Raw genomic sequence first — 12,931 nt, 5'->3', positions numbered from 1 at the left:
TCTTTGTTTGGTTGATTTGGATGTATTTCAGGGTGTGGAAGAAAAAAAAATCAAGCAAATGTCAGGTTTGGCATAATATTATGTCAATTATCTTACTCATTTCAAATGATCCATTTGTAATTAGTGATGTTGCTTAAAATCCCTAGATTTCTTTTGAGGTACATTGTGTGGAGTTGTGAATGGGAAACCCTGCTAGTGTTTAGGAAGGGAAGGGAAGCATGTGGGATGGGGGAAAGGAGGGACCTTCTGTTGCTTAAGAATAGGGTCACCAATTCCTGACCTACTATTAGATTGATACAAATTCTTTTAAAAGCCAAATCTTATTTTCATTTGTAATTTGGAGTCCCTCTCTATGAAGGAAATCAGAGTTTATTTTATTTCTGATTATAAATAACCTTAATGTGGTAGCAGCATCTGACTTCTTGGCAGGGCAGATTTCTGAATTCATGGAAAATCTGAACTGAAAAGTAGGCTCACTCATTCTATAAAAGAGAAAATCAAGGGCCAGGCTACATTAGAAATTTCCTGACTTTCTAATCAGGCCAGTAATTTGGTTTGTCTTTGACACTTTATTTGCAGTTTAGAGGAGGTTGGAGTGGAGAAGTTAAAACAAAACAAAACAAAAAACCTTATCTGCAGAGAATCATGCCACTCATTTTATATCTACTATCTTCTTTAAGCCTTGCAAGAATGAAAACAATTTAATTTTATAGATGGAGAAAATGATACCTGTGTTAAGTAACTAGCCCAAGGTCGGACAAGGAAATGAAAGTCAGAATCCTAGAAAATATGCATGATTTTTTCCTCAAGAGAAAAAAAAAGGAAATTGACCTAAAATTGACAGTCATTTTCCTAGTAATACCTGTCCTGTGATTTATTCATTCAACATTTATTGAGCACCTTTTATGTACCATATAATAAAAATAAAAATACGGGCACTTGGGTGGCACAGTCGTTAAGTGTATGACTCTTGGTTTTGACTCAGGTCATGGTATCATGGGTTGTGAGATGGAGCCCCAAGTTGTTGTTGGGCTCTGCACTCAGCAGGGAGTCTGCTTGAAGCTTCTCTCCCTCTGCCCCTCCACCCCAGCTTATGCTTGCACTCACTCTCTCTCTCTAAAATAAATCTTTTTTAAAAATTTAAAAATGCAATTATTCTGGAAGGCAGGAGAATTTCAAGTGGAATTGTGATTATTTGGTTTTATTTTGGAGGGCGGTTACTAGCTGTGTAACGATGAAATAAAAACCAAGCCCTCCGTCATTTGGTTTGAATGTTGAAACATTACCTAGTCTTTAGTGTCATCGATCTGTTGATTTTGGAAAATATGGTTTAAAAGAATCCTTTGCCATGCAGAAGTAGCTGAAGAGATGCCTTACTCTACAATCCCATGTGTGCTGGATTTAATTTAATAGCTGAACATGGTGTACTTTGAATTTAGGGAAAGAATTTTTTTTTAAGAAGTCTGTATTCAGGACCCCATCCTCCTCTATACTAGGCAGGATGGTCCAAGAGGACAGGGAGCGGCTTTGTCTCTTCACTGTCATACCCCAGGGCCAGACTAGCTCCTGGCCCCCAAGTAAGGATTCCTAGGGCCTTGTCAGATTCCAGCCATTGAGTTTGAAGTTCCAGACCCATTGTTTCTCTAATCAATAGGGCATTCTGACCCTATGCAACTCACTTTGTGATGTTTTGGAGTTGAGATGGGTTTTGCAGGTAAGAAGTAGCATTATTAATTTGTGGCTTGCTGCTTTCTTTGTAATGAATTTAAATTGTGGAGTTTGCTGTTTGCTTGGAGTTTATCACATGAAATTTAACTGTGAGCAAGCTTTAGTGTTTAGTCCCAGCAGTATTCCATTTTCAACAGTCTCCATTTATCTCTCAGAAACATGTTACCGAAACTCATTTGTGTGTCCTCTGGGAGAGGGGTCCGACTGTGGGTGGCTCCTTAGGTGTCACTGTGGGAGGGAGAATTTCAGTCTCTGCAGAGCCAGCTGCCACCTTCACATTTCAACTGATGAATCAGAGCTGAAGTAGAATTTTGCCATAAATTCAGCTCTTTAAGTTCACACTCTCTGAGGACACAGAATTCTAATTCATCCTCACAGATGTGATCCCCCTGGTTGCAGTCTTAAGTATGCATACATTCATTTATTCATCCTCCAAACAAATGATATGGAAGCCCCACTGTGTGCTGGGTGACATGCACAAGGGTATAGTAGCGATTGAGCAGACATGACCCCTACCCTCCTGTCACATGTAGTCACTTGGGGATGGAGCAAGTAAACATGATACAGCAGGATGAACCGTTGTCTGAGGTGACACAGAGTGTCCAGGAACACCGAGGAGGGGCTTCCCGAGGAAGTCACATCTAAACAAGACAGGAAAGGATGAGGGGGAAGGAGCTGGGTGGAGGGAGTTGGACAGATGAGCAGAGTGCCAGGCTGAGGGAGAAACTTTGCCAGTGGCCTTTAGATGAAAGTAAACAGAGCACCTGGAAGGACCGGAAAGGTTTTTACAACCAGAGCACAGAAGGCAGAGCAGGTGTGGGAATGGGGGTGCCCGTACTAGGGCAGCTGGAAGGGTAAGCAGGGCCAGACTAGAGGAGGCATCTCCGGAAGCATGGGGGTGTGGGAGGGCATTGAGCCACAGAGGAGTATGCTTACCTCTGTGTTCTCACTAGCTCACCCAGGATATAAGGTGGAGAAGGGATTGGGAGGACCCAAACTGCTGGGGAGATGTGGGGGGACGTGGGTGCCCCAGAACGCAGAGGCAAGCAGACCAGAGAAGTGTATGTTCTGCCCTCTCCCACACTCCATAATCGCACCGTTTTAATTACAGAGCTCTTCCTTCTTCTTAGAAATGAGCAGAATATGTATAAATAAATAGCAAGATCAAGTGTACTTTCCCTTCAAACCATTGCTTTTCTCATCATGTTTTCAAAGTGCTAAAACTTTTTAAATAACACAGTGAGCATGACCAAAATGATGAATGAAAAACTTAAAATTAAACAAAGCAAATAATCTGTTTTCATTCTGGCACCCTTTGAAGCACATGGGCCTGATGACAGAGCTCTCAGCAGCAACACTAATAAGCATTTATTAAGTGCCTGTATTTGGGGATGGAAATACAAAGAGGTGGAAAAGCTTGATCCCAGCCCTCAAGAAGGACTCTGCTAGTCATCTGTTCCTTGTCAAAATTATGGTGATAAACAAGACACCTGGAGAGTGTGGCCATATGTAGCTATTCTCCTAAAGACCAAATCGTAGGAAATGGTGGATGGATTTCAGTGCACAGAGCTGGATGGTGTAGGAGCAGTTGGAAGCCCCCTCCTGACAGTGTGCTTCACCCCAGGAGGAAAATGGACGGGAGACTACACCACGAAGTATTTTATGAGCAGTTACAATGTGTGATATATGTGCCCTTTGAAGGCAGAGTAAAAGGGTATGATTTAAAAATAGAAGTGAGCTTCTTGTAGCCGATTACATCAGCTTGGGTTGTGAGCTCACAGAAGAGCTTTTGCAGCCTGATGCCCTTGAGAGAGTCCTCCTGTGGTCAATTAAATGTCTTGTTTTTCTTGAAAGTCAGAAATGGGATGGAGGGTAATTATTCTAAATGGAATAAAAGCTGTGTTAGGTGTAAGAAAATAGTTCTGAATCCTCTAAAGAGATAATATGGAAATGTATACGTGGGCATTTGTTATGAGTCAGAGTCCTTATAGACAAGGACAAGGGAACCAGCGTTTTAATGAGGGCCATTTATTAAATGGCTTAATCAAATCCTACAGCATTTGTCTAGGGTTTCATCACCATAATTCAAAAGGGTATCTAAAAGGTATTGTAGGAAATGTGAATGATACACACTGGTATTCTTGGGCTTGTATCTATTTAAAATAGTGTTAGATTTTGGAGAGCTGTTAATTCACTAAAAGTCCTGTTATCAAAAGATATGTTACTGTATGTGAGGCCTTACTGGGGTCATCAGCCAGTGGTGTTCCTGTGTCTGACTGAAGGTTTGGGTCTATAGAGTTTGGTCAGAGGGCTAGTAAACAGCAGTATTGACGTTAGAGGCTTTTTTTTTTTCCTGTGGACGAAGACTGAGGTTAATTAATTTGACAGTATCATTAATTACTGCTGAAATCATTGGTCTTTGTCAGAGGTCGTGCTCTCTTAGCAATTGAGGGCAGGTCCCACGGGAGCAGGAGACGCCATGTAATGCAGGAATATCACTGCTCAGCCATCTCCTTGTTCTGTGTTAAAAGCCTTTCCTTTTTGCCTGGGCCATCCAGCTTTCTGGCTTGCACGCGTGCAAGCCAAGGGCAGGGCTGAGACCCCCCAGTAAGTTGTGTTGAGTGAGCGTGGAGAATTTCAGGTTTGGGTGCACACAATAGACCAGCCCTATTGAAGCTGCTTAAGCAGTGCCTTGATTCCAGGGTTTTCTTTAATTCATACATGAAAGGGGAGGGTGTGTGACCCATTATCTTTTCTGTCTTTTCTAGGGCTAAAATCCGATGCTCTGGCTTGCATTCTTTGATGAGGTGGAAGTTCCTTTTGTAAAGCTAACACACTCTTGAACCTATCTGTTTCATAACCCTCCATCTTCATTTGCTGGGTTTTGGTGTGTGCTTGTTTGTTTTGGTCGTTTCACAGGGAGCCTATTTTTTTGTGGTCCCCAAGAAGATCAAATCAAGTTGCTAAACCCTACCTTTGGGTGGTGGTTTCTTTATACTACCTAAATGCCATAGGAAAAAAAAACATGCCATTTTCATATGGCACAAGTGGGAAGGGAACAAATAATTATACCCTTGCTTTCATTTTTGAATTTAATGAGATGAGGCCTTTGGGGCTCTACGTGTCTTTGTTGATTTCCCCCCTTGAACTCAGTGAATGGCAAAAATTAATTTCAGGGTTAAGTCAAGACCATTTGGAATAGCAGGCATGAAACAGATAACTTGCAGACCTGGCGGCCGGCTGGCTGCTGCTCCTGATTGGAAATAGAGAGGAAGGAGCATGACCTCAGAGTTGGGATGGCTCTACCCTCTGTCCCCAGCCCTGCCTACACCAGCTGTGACAGCATGGATAGGTCTAGTGAGCCTCCTGCAATTTTCTCTTTCACTAAAGGAGATATACGTACTGGATGATCACCAAGCTCTCTTCCAGTTACAACATCTTTAATATGCTTTCTCTAAAGTGTTAAGCTCTGGTATCATCAAGCTCATCTGTAGAGAAGTGTAGACACTGGTACAGAGCTAACCTGTTCTTTGTCAGTGTAGTGTTTTCTTCCTACTACAGGTAAGTGCTGGTGTTGTTGACCCTGCTTGATCTTGTTGCTCTAATCTCAGACTCTGGAAAAGAAGAATACTTCACTCCTAATTCTTGGGTAGAGGAGACTGAAATTTTTACAAAATGATTCTAATTATCTTTTATTTAGATAATACTTTCGCAAGAGTCGGAAACCTATGGCCCGTGGGCCAGCCACCTGTTTTGAGAAGTCAAGTTTTTATTGTAACATGACCACGCACGTTCACTTATGTATGATCTCTGGCTGCTTCCATGATAGGGGAGTTGTGTAGTTACAACAGAGACTGTGGTCTGCAAAGCCAAAATACTTACTTTCTGCCCCTTTACAGAAAACTGTTTACAGAAAAGAGTTTGCTGGACTCTGAGTTATAGGCACCTCTAGCACGTGCTGAGGTTAAGATGTTTTAAGAATTTAAAAATGTTTAATTATGACAAAACATAGAACATAAACTTTGCCATCTTAGCCATTTGTAAGTGTCCAGTTCGGTGGTATTAAGTATATTCACATTGTTGTACAACAGATCTCCAGAACTTTTTCATCTTGCAAAACTGAAACTCTGTACCTGTTAAACAACCACTCCCCATTTCCCTCTCCCCCAGCCTCTGGTAGCTATCATTCTACTCTATGTTTTTATGAATTTGACTACGTTAGATACCCTCGTATATGTGGAATCATGCAGTGTCTTTTTGTGACTACCCTATTTCACTTAGCATAATGTCTTCAAGTTTCATCCATGTTGTATCATGTGGCAGGATGTCCTTCCTTTTCAAGGAATAATAATTTTAAGTAATAATAATGTAAGGAATAATATTTCACTGTATGCTTATACCACCACATTTTATTTATTCATTTACCAGCAGATATATTTAGGTTGCTTCACGTCCCTTGGCTAGTGTGAATAGTGCTGCTTATGAGCATGGGTGTGCAAATAACTCTTCAAGACCCTCCTTTGAACCCCAAATACATAATAACAAACATAATATCTATCTTATAAATGTTTGTATTACTGAATGAAATTTAATCCTGCCATTGAAAAACGAGACTTAGGCTACGCAAGTAAGGAGTCATTTGATTTTATCATCCTAGAAGATATTGTGTACCCATACTAATTCATAATTTATATTATCTGATTTCTGTAACAATAGTAAATACTGCTATTTTTTTTTTAAATAGACCTATACAGTACTATAAAAGCAAATGTTTTGGTTTAAAATAGATTTTTTCATGGGGGAGTGAAGAGAAGTACTTCTCTCTTGAGAGAGGTATCAAATCTTTGCATATGGCATTTCTCCAGTTGTTTGAGGGAAAAGCTTACTTAACTTTCAAGTTTCAGAGTAGACTCTGGACAAAAGTGTGTTATCGAAGTGTGAACTGATCCCGTCCAAGATAGTTTTCCTTTTGCCAAATTGTTTGGCTTTTCTTCCTAAGACTTATATGTATTGGATGGCATCTGCAAAGCTGGTTTCTAGAATTCTGTGGATGATAATATACAAAACGTAAGATTTTACTGAGTAGAACCATCAGGTTCCAGATCAAAATGCTGCCATATAATGGGCCCATTTTATAACGAGGGCTTCTCAGTGCGTTAGCAGCTGGAATGTCTTATATGGATTCATTATTTCCATGTTTCATCATGTTGTGCTTTTGGCTGCAGGGTCAGAGGAGTGGCTGGTGCCCATGACACCCCCCCTCCTTTCCCTCCAGCCCAACCGCAGACTGTTCCATCTGCCTCAGTCTCCTTTTGGTAGCTCCTGAAGAAGGTGTCATTTTAGATTATGCTTAAATGGAAAATCACTGGATTCAAGTAGTAGGATATACTAGTTACTGTCTCTCTAATTTCCGTCTCCAAGTCTGCCCTATCTGTCTGCCCCTCCAGATTACCCTCTTCCTTTTGGTTAACAGCTCAAATATCATCTTTCCTGGCTAGTCCTCTTATTCTCTCTTGGCAAACTGGTTGCAATTCTTACCATCTTCAAGAATTTAGTATAAAAGAAGACAGTTGTGCCCTCATAGGTTAGCTAAGCACTCTGGTTTTGAATGTTTATGCTTTAGGGATCCATCCCACTGTGCCATTATTCTTATTTTACAAAATGATGGTTTACTTAGGTACACAAAATAGAGTTCAATTTTATTTAATTTCAAGCAGAGGCACTATATCTACTATTTCCTGAATGCTAATAACTTCACAGTACTGTACGTTACTTTTATTAGAGTTAAAAATAATTTTCTTCAGATATATTCTTCTTTATAACCAGACTTTTCAGTGACAGGAAAAAAAAATGATTTGATGGTTGTCTGAATTGTCACTTTTACATCAGATTGGATTTTTTAATTGGCTGTGGAGAATTAGTATTTCAGAAAGAAAACTCCTAAATCATAATTGCTTTGGGAAAAACCTGTGTTCTGTGTTTGTTTGTCATCATCAAGGGATATTGAAAGGTTTTGAGCAGTACTTTTTAAATTATTGGGTTATTTTTTGAGAACCCCCCAACAAAGTGTTTCTAACAAAATTTATCCAAGTAGTATTGGTTACATGATGGAGTCACAGACTATTAGTGGTTTCATAGTTCTCCTGTCTCTCAGTAAAACTCAGCATCTTCTTGCATCCAAGTCCTAAGTCCATCTATACTTAGTGTTTGAACTATCGCAAGAATGAGTTCATAGAAAACTGGTATTTCCATTCACAATTCTGAGGTTAAAAAAAAAAAAAAGACATTTGATGATTACTTGATCTTCAGAAAACTGACATAATAGTAATCTCAGAAGGAGATTAGCCACGGAGGCCCACATGTTATCCAGCATATGACCTGGTCCCTGGTGGCCCTGTTCACTAAAGCATACAGTTTCTCCACCAGTTTCAACTCACATGTCTCACAGTGGCTTTACTTTGCCTACTTTAGTGAGTTTTTGGTGAACAGAAAACCTTGAACGGAAAGCAGCTTTAAAATATGTGCTTATTACTCTTCTAGCATAAAATTTTCAGGACAATTCCAGGTATAATAGAACTATCCCAAGGGAAAAAATTCTGTTTCATATTCAACAGTTATCCCACACTTAATCATTACACAAGATGAATGAAATTCACATATAGGAGTCCTAAAATCTTATACTGGCCAATTTCACATGGACTCAGGGAGTCCTAAGAAGAAGCAGGCCCTTGAAAGGCCATTGGTGTAACTTTGACATGAAATTCCCACATGCATTAATCAGGCTTCTGTTGTTCCCATCAAATGAAATATGATTTTAGGGCTTGGTAACACTTCACAGTTGATTGGCTCTTTCTACCCAACTACCCTTCTATCTGTCCATCCGTCTATTTAAATTCACTCCCCAGCTGTGATCCTGAGACAACCATTGTCATTTAGATGCTGATTCCTTACTGTGGTTCTTCTGGTGACTGCTGAGGTTGGAATAAGAGATACTTCTCAAGATAGATTAATTACATAAACAAATTGAGGGATGGGGTTGTTTTTTTTTTCTGCTTTGTTCTTTTAAATAGCGCCCCCCCCCAACCAGGCCTTCAGAGGTAGGACTCTGCATTCTTATAAGCAAACATAGTTCACGGGTATTAGTTCATGTTCTGAGAGAGGTCCAGGCAGAGTCTTGGAAAATAACCCACATACAGGGAAGAAGAACCACATGAAAAGCCCATAGATTAATGCATGGGAAATAAATAAATTTCTCAAATAGACAGGGAAGCTGAAAAGAAGCTAGCAGAAAAAAATTTATTACGTTTAGGACCTTGTTCCCTTTCAATTGTTTTTGTCTTAAATTAGAGGGAAAAAAACTCACGAAAACCTGGCATAGTTATTCCTTCTGTGGCAGGGGACTAGACTGGGGGATGGGAGATGAGGGATGAGAATGAGGTTGGAGTTGCACCCTATGCCTTTTTTGTGCTTTTAAAAAGCTTGTGCCCTATGCGTGTATTATTCTTCCAACTACATGTATAAAAATAATGAGAATGAATAAGATTTGAGTGAGTATAGATAAGATTTGGTAGAAGGAAAGAATACAGACAGAAAACTCTTAAGTTGACAAAAACAGATGAGAAGCCAGGTTCCAAAGGTGATGTCACATGAGCAGCCGGATGAAGAGTTTGGAGGATGAAGTCATTTTCAAGAGCCATGTGAGGTGGTTAAGTCACTGAAGAGAAGAAGGATCAAAGGCAAATGCCTGAGGGAAACCCACCAAAATCGAGAAAGAGGAGAATGTTTCTTCTGAAAGCCTTCACTGTTCTGAGAGAACTGGAGCAAGCAGAGTTATGTTTATCCCGAAGGGTTTGGGGAAAAGGTGAGAAAGTAAGCAGATAACTTTTCCCATCTCCTCTCGATTGCGTCCTAGAAGGAACAAGTTCTCTGATACGCACCAGTGAGAAAGTAGAGAAAATCCTTTCCCAAAAAATAAAGGGGGAGCGGCAGCTGCTTCAGATGGAAAAGTCTCCACAGTTGGACCCCACATTAGGTCCTTGGAGTTGGGCTATAGCATTGTATAGGTTGGTATTTGGTTTCTTAACTTGCAGGTTTTCTGCTGGCTTGAATGACGTGTTCTGTGTTCACTGTCCACATCTAATTCTCACGCATGCTAGTTAATATACTCAGACAACATCTTGCTGGCACTACAGTATCTCTCTCAATCCTTTTCCCTAAATCTAGCAGTTTCATCAGCTCCTTTTTATTGGTAGCCTTCCAGGTTTTACAGATGAAACCAAGCATACTTATGTGCCTGTGAGCACTGATTTTGTCATTAAAATTTTTGGAGAAGTAATATCAGTTGTCATAAATCAATCTCTATTCGCTTTGGCTGCCTAGTATTTATTTGTTACTAGTTTACTTTTAATACTCTTACAAGGGCCACCTAATGCTCAAGTCTAAAAAGAAATTGAAATACACGCGGATTCTAAACCACATGTCTTTCTGTGCACACATTATGGATTGGGCTCCTGCTGACTGAGTATACATGTCAAAATCAGATATGACTGGAAAGGCATAAGGGCTTCATAGCTACCAGGGCTCCCAGAGACTGCAGAGTGTACTCAGGTTTCATCGAGATTTTATCATGGTCACCGTAAATCAGTGTTTTAAAAAGTTGAAAGCATCTTTAATTTTAAAGATTTCCATATCTTCCTCATCCAGACAGTGTAGGCGATGCTTCCTCACCCTCCTTCCCCAAGCTCTGCCAGGAAAAGCCAATGATTTGTAAATTGAAGCTATGTCAGCTCAAGCTTTTATTGGTACTTATTATCCAGGCCTCCGTCTGCTTTTAATTTTAATTCTCTGCTGAAGGAATTAGCTTGGCCTTTTTTTTTTTTCTTAATTTTTGCACGTCTTTCCACTTTAAAAAGCAACGGCTAAAAGTAGTGATGTGAGCCAGACAATGGTTTCCAAAGTTAGCCTTCCTCTTTCCTACCCTCAGTGTATTTTAGGTTTGGGGCAAACCTCTTGTTTTCGGTATTGACCTACTTGCTCTCTCCTCTCCTGGCATGTCCCCATTTCCCCTACCATCCTGCAATTTCAGCTAATAAATCATGTGAGGAAAGTAGACATTAAGAAATTGATGTTAGGAAAGAGGGTTTTGAAAATAAAATGAAGATTTGATCAACTTTTTCACCTATCCTTTGATTGAGAAAGGAAGAGCAACATATTTTAATAGAATGTTAAACATGAATTGTGCAAAAGTCAAAATACTGCTCATTTTAAAGATATCTTTTTTATAGTACAAAAGCACAGCAGATATTTAAGTTCTATACTGAACAATATGATCGGTTTATTTATATGAGATAATTAACATATTTGAATTTTTTCCCAGCCAAGGGTTTTTCTTAGCATTCTGCCGTATAGATAGATGTAGCAGCTACTTAAATATGTACACAATGCAGAATATTTCTGATTAAATATTTGTAAAATGCTCTTCAGTTTAAAAAGCTGTTTCATATTCATTACTTCATTAAAGCTGCACAGCAGTTCAGCGAGGGCGTGAATTCTTTGTCCCGTTTCACAGCTAAGATGGAAAAGGCAGAGTCTGACTGACTTGCCCATGGCCACATATATGACCCGGGATTTGAACCCAAGTCCTCTGAATCCAAAATCCATGCTCCTCCTACCATTTCTGCCCTGAGTTCTTCCCAGTCCAATAAACGGATCTCTGTGTGTGGTGAAGTCGCTGTGGGAGAAAATGTATTTGTGGTGGAGGAGACCCAGCCTCGCTTTAAAGCAGCAGTCACATCTTCCAGAACATTCTGCATCCTCTGTTCTCATTTTCTCTGACCCCAAAGGCCCATTTTACTAGTGCTCTTAAAGAGTATTTGGATTTTTTCTTTCTTCTCACTAGGCCAGCTCATCAATCTGTTTTCTGAACATCTAGTCACATTTCTACATTTGGCGTTTAGTGCATTTCTTCTACCTTGCTGTCTGAGTGCTCTTTTGAGGTGAAATGGCTGGTGTTCAGCATGGGTTCCTTGGGGTCAGATGCCTGAATCCCGCAGCAGTGTACTTCAAGCTCAGATCCCCATGTCTGAACAAATGGTATAAGGCTCGTGGATGAAAAGTAGACCTCACAAAGGCCAGCACTCTGTCCAAGGATCCTGTGCATGTTGGCTTGTAGGTTTAAAGCCAGTACACTGTAGAAAGACTTTGACTTCTGAGAAAAGAGGAACAGACAGAGACCCTACATCAAATAGGCACAGATAGATAGCAGGCCTCTCTCTGTGATGCTTCCAGTGAAGGACACACATACAACCAACCCTGACTTAGGGCCTCTATGGCTCATGTTGAGTATGAGAATCCTCTGAGAAGTGAGTTGGGTGTAAGGAATCCTGGATTCCACCTGAAGATCCTGATTCAGAAGGCCTGGGGTGGGGCCCAGGGGTCTGATTTTTCAGCGAGCTCCCAAGGTGATTCCCTTGCTGAGGAATCCCTTGACCACACCTTGAGACATATTTTCCCAGAGCATCACAGTGGGATGATGACTAATCCATCAAAAAAGGTGATTTTTCTCTAACAAGATAGATGTTCAAAAGGACAGGTGTTTAATGGACAAAGATTTCTCATTTTTAAATTAAAAAAAAAAAAAACAGAGTATACTTAAATTATATGGAAAAGTCAGTTAAATGAAACCACTTGATTCCTCCAGGGGTCCTACTATATTAAGCGTTATTGTGCTTTTTGGTAATCACCATATATGTTTTCTTAAATCCTAGAGCCTGGAGATTTGTATACCACAGACACTCAAATATACTTATTTTGCTTATCTACAATCAATATTAATCTTGCTAATTAAATCTTTTCCCGTTTCCACTAAACCCTCCTTAGTATTCTCCAGGCTGACTCAGAAAACTTGAAAAAGCTAGAATGGAGCCTCAGATTAGTTAATATCTAGAATTGATTACTCAAGATCATGCTGTTTTGTGGGCACACAGCAAACAATTCTGAGAATTAATTTATACATGTTCAACACAGGGAATTTTCCAGGAGCAATCTGGCACTTTTAGTGTCCTGATATGCATGTTAAAAAATGACCGCAGCATTACAAATAAATCCCACCCCCACCCCACCCCCCCACATCCTTCCTGGTTAGTGTGCTTTGTCTATGGCCTGTCGCTGGTCCATCTGCTTAGGACTAGATCAGCCTAAGATG

General features: G+C 40.2%; 1 protein-coding gene across 20 annotated transcripts in view; it reads left to right on the top strand.

Moving 5' to 3' along the window:
• The window catches only part of ICA1 (islet cell autoantigen 1), a 137,954-nt gene that overhangs the window by 36,772 nt on the left and 88,251 nt on the right, over window positions 1–12,931 (top strand). The window lies entirely within an intron of this gene.

The sequence above is a fragment of the Ailuropoda melanoleuca genome, chromosome 1 (genome assembly GCF_002007445.2).
Source record: "Ailuropoda melanoleuca isolate Jingjing chromosome 1, ASM200744v2, whole genome shotgun sequence".
NCBI classification, from domain to species: Eukaryota; Metazoa; Chordata; class Mammalia; order Carnivora; family Ursidae; genus Ailuropoda; species Ailuropoda melanoleuca.
The sequence above is the reverse complement of the archived record's forward strand: the minus strand, read 5'-3'. Positions and strand labels throughout refer to the sequence as shown.